The sequence below is a fragment of the Rhopilema esculentum genome, chromosome 16, assembly GCF_057945365.1.
Source record: "Rhopilema esculentum isolate cy_ngs chromosome 16, ASM5794536v1, whole genome shotgun sequence".
In the NCBI taxonomy this organism is placed as follows: Eukaryota; Metazoa; Cnidaria; class Scyphozoa; order Rhizostomeae; family Rhizostomatidae; genus Rhopilema; species Rhopilema esculentum.
The window spans coordinates 15,981,164-15,994,947 of NC_142830.1; the positions used below are offsets into that span (position 1 = coordinate 15,981,164).

The 13,784-nt window shown below is 38.7% G+C and overlaps 1 long non-coding RNA gene across 1 annotated transcript; it reads right to left on the reverse strand.

The window, feature by feature from the left end:
- Positions 1-11,518: 11,518 nt before the first annotated feature.
- Positions 11,519-13,584, reverse strand: LOC148958409 (uncharacterized). The gene is made up of 4 exons (XR_016144669.1): positions 13,503-13,584; positions 13,301-13,365; positions 12,838-12,891; positions 11,519-11,655 (listed from the first exon to the last, which is right to left on the reverse strand). It is a non-coding gene; the product is annotated as an uncharacterized LOC148958409 (long non-coding RNA).
- Between the last annotated feature and the right edge of the window lie 200 nt (positions 13,585-13,784).

Here is a 13,784-nt window from a genome sequence, read left to right on the forward strand (position 1 = left end):
GTTTTATCTCTTTTAACCAACTAGCATCCTGTTTGTGTTTCTTCTCTATACTCTATTGCTCCAAAAAGCCTTGGTTTCCTCAGCCATTGGTATTTGACAATCACTGCTTCCAATCTGACAATTGAACTCTTTGTAGACATTCTTTTGATCCATATTAAACAATCTATTTATCCTTTACTGCTCTATTCTCTGTTCGTATCTTGTGATCTTAGTGGCTTTAGCAAGGATTCTTTGCTTTATTTCTTTGACCACAGTTGTTAGCCCTTTCTGCTTCACTCTCTATTTTTGCTTCAAATGTTTAACTTTGCATTCTCGGCGCTCATGTACCTCTCCTCTTCTCAGTCTTGCTAGAAAGCTAACACCTTTTTTTAGCTGCTTTATATCACATTCAATACGCTTTTTCCACAAAGGCTCCTTTTTCTTCCCTTCTTTATATGGCATAAGACCTAATTAGTCTGCTACCCATAAACTCGCAGCTTCTATTACATTGTTAGTTTTGGTTCTGTTTGTTGTTTTGTTTATTTTAATTACCCTGTTTACTCTTGCCGTATGTCTATTGAAGCATTTTATGTCAACTTTTTTAAAGGAAATACCACTGGTATCTCTATTTTCAATCATAATTTCCAGCAGTTAAGCAATATTAAGCTGTGCTTCCTCATCTAATGATTGAACATTTTGAATGGGATTACTTATATCCTGGCATGCTTCAAGGAAAATATTATGGGTTCCCTCATTAGGTGTCTTGCACCATTATAACAGATAAACTACCGGGGCATTCCCAATTGCAAAACATAAACAATCAGCTAGTTGTGAGAAGACAAGTCAAAATATGCCGTGAGACTTTGAGAAAGAGATTGGCAATTCTGTTGAACATTTCAGGTTTTAGACTGCGTGCAAACTTTGCTCTTCGTTGGAAAGGAAAGTAACGTCTGCACGCAGTGTATTGCACGTTTAAGAAGGCTTCAAGATTTGAAGAAAAATTCAAAAAGAAAGTGTTGGGGACCTCACGCTAGTCATTTCAAGTAATCCTGATTGTATAACTCTTTTCATAATTTACAAGTAAGCAGAAATCTGTTAATTGGCAATGTATTATTGATCGCAAGGTGCTAACAATCACGAAATCGATTTCATGCATTGCTACATACTTATTTTGGCTTTACATTTGCATCTTACTTGGTTGATGAATAAAACATTCCTGGAATTTTTTGGCTTAATTTATGTTTAAACGCTAAGATCAACATTTTTTTATCTTGGCGTGTAACTTTTTTGAGCGTTCAAGTGCGTTCATCTCCTGCAAGTTGAACTCCCGGAGCATTCCCATTTGGCGTTGAACTTGAACGCTTAGAGATGAACGCACTTGTGGGAACCAAGCTTAATAGCCCTAGCTTGATCGCACAATCGTTGCTCAGTAATATCAAAAACTCCACGTTCTCTCCACTCATTCATCATTTTTTGACGATATCCTCGTATTGGCTTGCCATGCAAATCCAAAGGTTTCCTCCTTAGGAATATTCAATCATAGCCTTGTTGACTTCTTTAGACCATTTTTGTTCTGACAGTCATGGAATGACGACCGGGCCCCCGCTGTTGTACCGGGGGATACCAGGGGTTGTTTTCTAAATTGTTTATATTCATTTCACTCATAAGGAAGATTGTGTTCGTCAGGTGACACAACACTATCTCTAGGAGGGATGCCAACCAAGGCTAAAGAGTCCCCACTACCCATAAGACAGACTAGCCCTACTGGATGCCAAATTGGAATTTTATGGCCTCGGGGAGAGCTGACAGGTATTGCGACCTCGCTCAAGGGTGACCTGGAGGTAATTGCGACCAAGGATAACCTCATTATTCAACGCCGAAACTCTGTAACAAGATGAAGTTTACGGTCATACCCAGGACATATTATCACTATCATTATTATTATTATTATTATGGCTAATTAAGTTATTCACAGACACCTAGGTGTTAATTGGTCCGGATAATATAGGAGGGAGCAATCAGCAACAAGCTGACAAAGGTCCCATTCTGTCATCTCAAGTTTACATAGACAATGTCTGTCTCAAAATCCTGGCTGTTCCTAGCAGTGCTGTCTTTTGTATCACCTGTAACTTTACATCAATTCCGATCTTTTCCATGTGCTCTTCAAAACAATATGATATGCACCCTAATGCCCCAATCACAACAGGGATGACTGTCACCTTCTTCATATTCCACAGATTTCCGATTTGCTCCTTTAATGGTTGATATTTCTCAATTTTTTCTTGTTCTTTACCTTTTACCCTATTATCACCAGGAATGGCAATATCGATTATCTTCACATCCTTTTTTTCCTTGTCAACGACAACAATGTCTGGCCTTCTAGCTTCAACAACCCTATCACATTGAATCATAAAATCCCACAGTAGCTTAAACTTGTGATTCTCTAAAACTCCTTCAGGTTTCTGTTCATACCATTTTGTGGCTCTTTCAAATCCGCACTTTTCCGCTAACAACCAATGAATATACCTTGCCACATTGTCGTGTCGTCTTTTATATTCTGTCTGTGCCAGTTTAGCACATTCGCTCACCAGATGACTTACTGTTTCTCCCTTGTCACCGCACATTCTACATAAAGGCGTATCACTTGTTTTATCAATGTAGTGCTTGGTATAATTAGTGCGCAGCGCCTGCTCCTGTGCACTACACACTAATGCTTCAGTGCACCCTTTCAGATCTCCGTTCCTTAACCATGTCCAGCTTTTTTCCCAATCAATTCCGTCAGTATTCTTAGTAAATTGCCCATACATCGGCTTATCTTTCCATCGTTTCTCCAAGCGCCTTTTTGTCTCATTCTTATGTTCATTCGGTGCTACTGCCTCCTCAGTATTCATTGCCCCAAGGTCTCTCACTTTTGACATAATATTGCCTCTAGCATGCTTCACATACCAAGCTAGGTTGTTTGTCTCATTTTCAATACAATACTCACAACTTATCAGCCCCCTACCACCCTTTTTCCTGCTAACATAAATTCTTGCTACATCGCTTCTAGGATGAAGTTCTTTACTCATTGTCATTAATTTCCTGGTTCTTCTGTCCATACTTTCTAGCTCGTCTTTTCTCCATTTAATTATTCCTGCTCCATAGCGCATCAGGGAGATTGCCCAGGTATTTGTTGCTTTAATCTTATTCCTTCCATTGAGTTTTGACTGCATGACAAGTCTAACCCTTCTGAAATATTCTCTTTGAAATATTTTCTTCATCTCCTCTTCTTTTATTCTATCCAACTCTGTTATTCCCAGGTACTTGTATCCTTCTTCACCAACCTCCATGATCTTTTCCCCATTGACAAGTTCAATCCCTGCACTTCCTGTTAATTTTCCCCTTCTTAAGGTCACAACACCACACTTTTTTATCCCAAATTCCATTCCTATATCTTGACTAATAAGGTTGACAGTAGATGTTAGACTGTCAATTTCATTCTCGTTTTTCGCGAACAACTTCAAGTCGTCCATGAACAACAGGTGATTGATCTTAACACCATCCAATGTATATCCCATTTTGACTTTTCTGAGGACTTTGGTAAGGGGTATCATGCAAATGACGAACAAAAGTGGTGATAGGCTGTCTCCTTGGAATATTCCTCTGCGAATATTTACAAGCCCTAGAGTTTCCCCACACGATGTCAGTTGTACTTTCCAGTTGGTCATCGATCTTTCTATAAAGTTAACAACATTGTCTGATACTCTATAGAGCCTTAGACATTCTATTATCCAGCTGTGGGGAACCATGTCGTAGGCTTTCTTATAGTCAACCCACGCCATGGCTAAGTTTTTATGCCTCCTTTTACAATCAGCAAGAATCGTCTTATCCACCAGAAGCTGATCCTTTGTACCCCTGCTATTTCTTTTACAGTCTTTTTGTTCTTCAGGTAACATCTCATTCTCATCCAAGAACGTGTAGACATTTCCAGAGATGATTCCTGTCAACAGCTTCCACATTAATGGCAAGCAGGATATGGGTCTATAGTTATCCACTGCATTGCCATTTTTTGGATCCTTTTGACATAGCACAGTTCTGCCGGTGGTCATCCACGAGGGTATTTCTATTTCATCATTTATCAAATCATTGAGTTGGGCAGCAATTCTTTCGTGTAGAGATGTAAGTTTCTTTATCCAAAACCCCTGGACTCCATCAGGGCCAGGAGCTTTCCAGTTAGGTATCTTCTTGGCTTGCTGATTTACCATTCTAGTTGTTATTTCAATGTCATTTTGTGATAGATTAGGTTTGTTGTTTTTCAACTCCTCTAACCACTTAGCCTTTTTATTGTGCTGTGTTTCGTTGTCCCATATGTTCGACCAAAATTTTCTACTTTCATCTGCATCTGGTGTTGTATTCTCTTTTTTGTCTTTACCCTGTAGTTGTTGATATACCTTCTTTTGGTCATATTGATTGCTTTGATCCTTTGCTCGTACCTTCTTAGTTTGAAAGCCTTGGCTTGCATTCTCTGTTTCAACTCTTCAATTACAGTAGAGATTCCTTTTCTCGTGATGTTATACTTTTTTGACAGTTCATGGTATTTCCCTTTCTTCGATACTTCACCTCTCTTTTCGCGCTCAAGTATGTTAATGTGCTTTCTAAGTTCATTAATAGATTCGCTTATTCTTCTTTTCCACCATGGTTCTCTTGTTTTATTTTCTATCTTTGGTTTCCCTATGCCTAGTTTCCTCGCAACATACAATGCAACAGCACTGATCAGTTTGTTTGTGTCAGTTATGTTTTCCGTTCTGATGCTTATCAAGGCGTCGTTTACCTCCTTAACAGCCTCATTCACAGATTTTCTGTCTGCCTTTTTCAGACTTCGTGATTGACTTATGTTCCCTTCTTTCATGATTTCAATAATTTCATTTTTGTATTCGCTTCGCTTCTCTCACTTCTCTCCAGGAAAGTTACCACAGGTTCTATTTCAGGCTCAGTCACTGGTATCTCATTAATTACAGTCTCCTCTCCAACGCTACTATCATCTATCACCCCTTCCTCTTCTGTTGTAACTCTTCTTTTTATTTCTTCCAATTCCACATGAGTCAGCCAACCGTTCTTTCTAATCATGCGAGCTTGGTCACATAATCTCTGTTCAGTCAGATTGAAGCTATGTCTCTCTCTCCAAATGTTATGCATTCTGCGTCTATAGCCTCTCACTGGTTTTCCGTCATCGTTTACAGGCTTACTCAAAAAATAGCACTCCATTACTGCTACATTCATACTTTTCGACCATCCAGTTCTGGCAGTAGTAGGATGACGACCGGGCCCACGCTGCTCCTCCATGGGACACCTGCCGAGCGAGAGACCTTCACCATCAGTTCCAGTCTCCTTTACGCTGTTATCTAAATCACTGTTTTGATTCATCTCACTCATAAAAGAGGTCGTTCTTTGTAGCAAGTTCCCAACTGGTATTTTTTTTGTGACACCATCACTAGGGGGGTTGCCGACCAAGGCTAAAGAGTCCCTCCTACCCATGAGACAGACTAGCCCCCGCCGGATGTCAACCCGGCATTTCATGGTCTCGGGGAGAGCTAACAGGTAGTACACCTTGCCCAAGGGTGACCTGGAGGTAGTTGCGGCAAAGGGTAACCTCATTCTCCCACGTTGAAACTCCACAACCGGGTGCAGTTTTACGTCATACCCAGGACGATTATTATTATTATTATTATTATTATTATTATTATTATTATTATTATTATTATTATTATTATTAACATATAACTTGGATGTTAATGCTAACTGCAAAAGAGAGAAATACTCGCATCTTATTCACAGCCTAAGCTCAGCCTATTTTCTGTCATATTTGTTAATCTTTCTATCAGTTCCCTAAGTATCTTTGGTCTCTCCTGCTCCTTCATCAACATGTGCAACCAGTGGCAAAGCTAGAGGTCATGCAGGTCATGCCAAGCTTGATCAAAAAATTTTCCAGAAAATAAGTTTTTAATCTAGGATAAAATTTCTAGTTATCTTAAAAGATTGGGTTTTTTTTCACACTGAAAATTCTCCAAAATCAAAGAAAATTTTTCTTTGCGTACTTTTATGTAACTTTGTAGGAGCAAACCTAGGGTTTCTATATTTAAAACTCAATAAAGCTCAAGGGTTTCCAATTTAGTCATGCAAATATCACAGGGATCCCAATTTAATCAGGCACTTTGAAATGTGCATGACTAAAACCCTATGTTTGGTCATGCAAAACCATGTGAAACAATGGAAAGAGCCCTGAAAATATGATGATTATTACGTTTTAGTCATGCACTTTTGGAATGGCATGACCATGACCTTGACCGCATCGTTTCCCTGTTCGAGTTCAAAAAATGAAACTGAAGAGGAAGTATACTAGTTCATGAGGGAAGGGATTTTGTGAAATGTTACCCTGCAAGAAATATAGCAGCAGAGAAATAAGGAAAAGTAAAAGTTTCGTGATTTTAAAGAATTGATGCAGCAAAATAAAAGTTGGTAGTGGAATAGACTATTCCGGTTGTGGACTATGTTTGCTAACACATATATTTAGGCCTATGTCAACGAGAATATGACATGCACGAACTAGTAGGCCTGCGGCGCCTGATGATAAGGGAGGCAATGCTCATATTGCAAGAAAAACAATAAAACAAACTACCTGGTTCTAATATCATTTTGTTACTCTGCTGATAATTGACAAGCCCAAAATATTACATGCTTTGATATTGGCTAGTGGACTTACATGCTAAATTTCCATAATATGTTGCTTGAAATATTAAGAATGAATGTCTCTAGAACTTGTTGTTAGTAGAAAAAAACACACATGCTTCATTGTTCTTGCTCGTTAGAGACATGCAATGTAAGTTTGAGATACAATGAAGCATGAAATTCGTGTTGTCTTATTAAGACTTTCAGGCTTTTCAGTCTTTATCTCATAATGACCTTTTTTGTTCTTGATTTTGTGTGAGATGCGAGTATTGAGATTGTTTCAGAGGAGAACTCGCTATTTTCTGATTATAATCTGTTTTGCCAAATTAAGAATAATGAATTTAAAAGAAATGAGGTGTAGCATGAACCTTGACTAGGGGGCATTTTTTTTATTTGTAAAAACAACACTATTTGTACTTGTAAGTACACTAGTTCTAAGAAAGGAATTAAAAAAGGGTCATCTAAAGTGTATTTATTTTGTCATGTATCAGAGCAATCAATTTAGACATTTTATATAATGTTGTGAGAATCAAATCCAACTGTGTTATGTTATCTAAAAAAGCCTTCCTTCAGTATCTGACAGTTTAATCAAGTGAATCAAACTGCTCTTGAAATAGTAAATAGTAATAAATTGAATGTCAGAGTTTAAAAGTGAATTTACATTAAAAACAAATTAACAATTTAATTTCAGAATTTAAAAACATGTTTAGCACCTAAAGCCAAGGCTTTTTCAAAACATGTCTCAAGAGAGTTCTGAAAATTATTCTTTTGCAGATTATTAACAGTTTTATGCCCTCGAAGGCTTTTTGGGTATTTTGACAATAGCTGAAAACATTTTTTTCAAGGGAACTGATCTAACCTTAACTTAAATTTGGTACCATGCTGTGATGGCGAAAGCCCTGTTTATTTTTCACCCAAGTGCATGACCAACTCTCCAGAGCTCTGGCTCTGGCTCTAGATATCAGCGAGAATCATCTCCGCTACATGATTTCCAAACTATCCAACTTAACTTTCCGTACAACCTATACATTTTCTGCCACACGAGTCTTGGAATAATCTTTAATTCTAACGATCTCTGCAACTGACAACTTCTAGAACAAACAACGACGAACACACTTTTGTTTGTTAATTTCTTTTGTTTGTGCTTGTAATAGTCAAACAATCTTTTGGTGGTACAAAACATGTAAATGGCTTTGAAAAAAAGCAAACATTTAGTAAACTAAAGCTTTTTGTCTGACACTCTTTAGAGTTTAAAACGTCAGAACATAGATCGAAAATTTTACGCTAGGAAATATATATACCCAGTTGTGGATCAAAATAGGCCAATCAGAAAACACGAGCACATGACTGTATAGGTTGACCAATCAGTGCCGCTTGCCTTTTGAGAATGTTACCAATGGAGTCCTAGGTGAAAACGAACTCCTATTGTCTACACAGTAACGGTTTTTTCCGTGCTTATGTAGATAGATTCCAAAACTGCTAGGTGGAACGACGATCGGGCTTTACCAATAATCCGAAACATGTCGCCATTGTAGTTTCTTGCATAATCTGGTTTTTCTAGTAAATGCTGCCCGATAGCAGAATCGCAGGTTTTAGTTGTAATTTTAGAATTGCAAGACCAAGGTGGCTGTGCTCTTTGCGGATGGGTTTTATTTCTAATATTGGAAGAAATATGTTGTTTTATTCTATCCTCCAATCTTTGGGTGGTGCGTCCTACGTAGCCAGAATCACACTGGCACGTAAATTCATAAACAACAGAACTTTTTTGTGTGCCAGGAACGCAGTCCTTTTGAATGAACACATAGGCTTACGCATAGGGCACTGATGATTTGTTCCAAGTCTAAACTCGACTCGGAACTTGAAAAACTAACCAAGATCTTTCTGGAGAACGGCTATCCAGAGGATGTTATTTCGGTTTAAATTAAAGGGCCACTCCAGCCCAAAATTTTTTTCTGAGATTTTTGCATAAATTGGTAGTTAGTCGAAAAAAAAAGCCATCCTGAAATTTTTTTTTGAAATGCTTAACTCGTTTTGTAGACGCTTAAGGTTGAGAATCACCGTAAAAATACGACAAAATTTTTTTCGGAAAATGTACCTTGTGACGTATGAAGGGACCATTGTTTTAACATTCGGCGCTATTGTTATAAGCTCGCACTGAAATTCTCACGACTCGGTAGAGGCTTCGAGAGGCGATTCATGTCGGAATCTCGGTTGTCGTTTTATTTATTTTCCTTCATTACGATTGATGTTCAGCGGAGGCTTCCAGCCAAAATGGACTAGAAATTCGACAAATCAAAGATGGAAACTTCAACCTGAACGCAAATCCTCATCTTGGCAACGCAGCAAGCTTTTCAAAACCAAATGCTTCACGAGTTTTCAGATGTGAATGAATTTCTGACCGAAGGCATTTCTTGTAGTCGTCTCATCTCAGGGATTTCCAGGGAGGTGAATAATAATTGATGTCTTACCGCATTAGAAGAAGAACACCATTCACAAGATGGAAGCTTTCCCGTAAGTCACAATCCATCCTTATCCAGGCACTGCGGAGCAGGGGCGGGGTCCGGGGAGGGTGTTTTAGCCCCCAATTTTTGCAGAAATGCTAAATATTAGGTAATAAACTACTAGTAAAGCCTATTTTTATATGGTTTTAGCCCCAACCCCCATTTTGTTAGACCCCCACTTTCCTCAATGCTCCATGGTGCCAGTTATCATTTTACCATGTTGAATGTTTGGCGAAACTGCAGGGTGTAGAGGTTTGGAGGGGGTTTGGGGGAGGTTTTACACACACCCCCTAAGCAATGCAATTTGCCAGGCTTTGAGATAAACTTTACCCTCTAAATGTAAGATTTCTAACAGTCAGTCTCGTGAACTGTCCATCAAATGGTTAGAGGTGTCAAGTGTGGTGCAAAGACAAGTACAACAGGGGCTCTCAAGCAAAATGTCACATAAAGTAGTGCTGAAAGAAGAAGTTTGCTACTTGTTTGTACCAACAAGAGGGCCCAAGCCTCCTAGCACTACATCCCTGCCAACAGTAGCGGCGCCACGGGGGGGACTGGGGGACACGTCCCCCCCAGTTCTCAGCAGAATCGATTTTGTATTTCGTCTAAATTCGATGAGAAAATGTTGGGGGAGGGGTAATATTTTGATATCGTACTTTTTGTGATGTTATCCTATGATTTTCAAACTGCCAATTTTCAAACAAAAGTTTGTCACAGGCGTTCCCTTCGGATATAATTGGCGTTCCGTGTTGGTAAAAGGGCGTTTTCTGGTGTTTGAAAGGGCGTGGCTTAAATTTGTTGGGTTTGTCCCCCCCCCCCAGATCTTAGTTGCTGGCGCCGCCATTGCCTGCCAATGATCTGTGTAGTACACCCATGCCCGAGGTACAGATGTGTAAAATTTTTAAGTGTTTGTCTTCTCAACCCTCAGTTTTCATGTTCTACCATGTTTCGCCCTCAGTTTTGGAGTTCTGCCTATTTCATCATAAAACTGATGCACAATTTCAAAATTAATATCCTTAGATGCTATTTGCTATAGCAACAGTGGTTGCCCTTTCATCCCGCTATTTCTCTTTGATCCTTTTAAATATCTATACACTGAATGCCCCTGAGTGTCCAAGGTAATGATTTCTTCGATCATTTTATGTCATAATGTGACTCTAAAGTAAATTTCACTGGTAGGTTAGTATTTACTAGCTCCCCTACGAAGCCCGTGGGTCAGAGGGTCGTCTGAGATAGAGAAGGGGTAGAGGCTTCCCATTTTCTAGCGATAGTCACAGGAGTGCGAGTGAATTTTGGCAGAGCAAGCTGCTTTTTATCACGTGACCCCTATGGGGCGTGACCATTCAATTGGAGATAGAGGCTAAACATTTTTGTCTTGTCTTTGCCAAGGCTAATTTTCCTAGAATTCATTGGGGCCTTCGACAGAATTCTTGTCTTAACCAAGGCTAATTTTACTATCATTTTTTGGGGGTTTTAAGAGAATTCTTGTCTTTTCGAGGCTAATCTATGTACCCTACCTTAGGGCCACTGGCAAGCCCGCGTAGCGGGCTTCGTAGGGGAGCTAGTCTTCCGTTATCTGAAAGTTGCTGCAAAACATTTTCAAGCCCGGGTCTATTCGTGTACCTCGTTTAAATATTTTAATGGTTTACCATCTAAGTCTCGTGTTTATTCTAATTCCAGTGTTTGAATTTTCCATGTAATTATTTCATTTATTCCTCGACGACTCGTGGGCTCTTTGACACATTTTTAGGAGATGTCTTCCAGGAGTTTTTCTATTCATTTAGAATCAAAATTGAAACTTTTCTAGCAATACAGTTTTGGTCCTCGTTGACAAATGGGTTTTGCTCAAATATTTTCTAGGCCTTTCCTTAGAACTCTCATGCTTAATGTGAATCCAACGTAAAATATAGAACTTCCTTCAGTTCTCGTTGACTCGTGGTTCTGGTTTAAACATAATTGCGGGCTTCCTCAAAACTCCCCTGTTTATTCTGAATCAAATGTTAAAACTTTCTAACAACAAAATTTTGTTAGCCGTAGCATGTCCGTGGTGTTTGTTCAGACCTCAGCTGAAAAGTTTTTAGACAACAAAACTCTTAAAAGTATGTCAAATCTTTAAAAAGTGACTTTTCGAGATCTAAACTGCAAAGAATTAGAATTATCACACAGTTCTTTTCATTTGAAGCCCAGGTATCATATCTTCGTCAGAATTAGCTTTTGAAACACTGCAGCAACAAAGAACTAAGAAATTAAAAGATAAAAAACAGCCAAAGTTTCGTGCATCAGAAAGGATCCTTACTCCAACAACAAATTAACAAAATACAATTTATTGATAACAGCTAATCTTCATAGATTTAGTCATTTTCTCCTCATGTTTCTTTGTTCGATATAACGCCAGCATAAATGCCATAAATTTCGTTTCGAAGGTCCGAAAATCACTTCTGCGTCATAATTATTGCTTGAAACGCTCTTTGATCTAGATGAAGAGCAAAAAATCATAAAGATGTTATTTCATGGTTAATGAAAGCACGTTTTAAGGAAATCGATAGTCAAAATGCTTTGTAAAAATTTCAGAAAAAACGTTTGCCCGAGAGTTAAGCCACCCCTTTAAGCGACCGGTTTTTAGTGTAATTTCGTTGAAATAAGCGCAAAATCATTTGAAACAGTATTATTGGAGGGCAATACAGCCAATCCATATTCTTTTAAGCACAAAACTACGCAAGAGGAAAAAATTCAGAAAAAGACGTTCGTGGCAGGTCTAGTGACTCCTTTAGCAACCGGTTTTTAGTGTAATTTCACCCAAATAAGCATAATGTCATTTGATATAGTTTCTAGAAGGATCCATTTACCATTCCGAAAATGATGCTGGCACAATCTACCGTAACAGTGAGCGACCGGTTTTTAATGTAATTTCATCAAATTAAGCATAAAATCGTTTGAAATTGTTCGTGTTAAGCGAACAATGCAGCCAATCCAATTTCTTTTTAGCACAAAAGTACGCAAGGGGTAAAAAATTCAGAGAAACACGTTCACGGCGGGTATAGCGAACCCTTTTTGCCACCGGTTTTTAGTGTAATTTTTTAGTGCAGAAAGTCATTTCAAATGATTTCTAGAATGATATCTACAATTCCTAAAATGCTCTCAAAAGTAGAAGTGATTTTAACTTGGGGGCAGGAAAATTCTATTTCAAAAGCCGTCGCCCTCACAATGCTTTCTGGGTGGTGTTCCCACCTACCGATGGCGAGTTTATTACTGGCATTCTGAAACACGCTATGTTTGTTGCTATGTCGATCAACTTAAAGGGGTCATGATGGGTCAAGAAATTCATTGTAGAAATGCACGACAGTACATAAACTTTTCCTAACAACAAATGCTAGTTACCATCTACAAATTGTGTAAAACTAAATGAAATCCTAAACTATTAATTCAGTTTATGCAATTTTTGTCATTGATTACAAAAACAGCGAAAAATAGAGAAGATTGAAATAGTTTAGGGGCAAAACCTGGATATTTCCATTCATGACAGGGGCAAGGTCGCCTGGTTTCAAAAAAATACACGCAAAACTTTCAACAAATGATAAACACACGATTCTCGCAAGTAGTGCCGAAGATACATTGAAGAAGTTTAAAGCTTAGTCATGATAAAAACATTACTTACTTGCACGACTTTGTGGCATCAGTCAGGCAGGCAGGGGATGAATTTGTTGCAGTTCTAAAAAGGGGTAAACAGGAACACGTTATCAAAAGATGCAGTTTAACTACAAACGATCAATCTTTCAAATAACTAACAAACAGGGTGAAACGAAAGCCACCCCTGATCATAAAGAGTGAATTTCAGACACGGAGGGTCGGGGGCACGATAAAACAAAAAATTGCTGACAATATTTCTCAATACAAACAGAATAAAAGTGTTTCTTTGAGGTTCTTTAAGTAATGATACCGCGTATCGCATGCAAATCAAACAGTTGTTTCAAATGGCAATTACAATGAAATAAATGGTAGGGGCAAGATCGCCTCGGCTGCTTCCAACGGAAAAACACTCAAAACATTAAGACAAAATTTAAAAAACGCGATTGTTGCTACTCCATTTGACAGCAATAAAAAATTCAAACTTTACTTACACGCATGATTTTCTGGCAGCAAAGACGGAAGAAGGCGAACCACCAGCAATTTGTCGTTGCAATTTCTAAAAAGGGGTTTAAAAAAAACGAACGCGTTTGTTATTAATAAAGGTAACGAACGAAAGACGCAACTGAACCGGACGATTCGTCGAGCAGAGCAATAACAGAAAGAAGTAACGAAAACGTCAAGCTTCAAACTCACCGTTCGGCAGGCAGGCAGGCAGCAAGCAACCATTCCCAAGGACGACCAACAACGAAATGGAACGGAACAACCCTACTCGACCACAGGTAGAAAGAAGCTCTCTTGCTTTCTTGCAGCTTCAGCATCGACTGGCTCGTGGAATCACGTGCCCTTTGTTCCATTGTATGGATCAGCGAATCAAACCGTAAGAAGAAGCAGCAACTTTTCTGCCTCAGAAACAACATTTCCGCCTGAGAAAAGGCAAAAGATCTTGAGAACCGAAGCACCCAAAAAGACGTACTA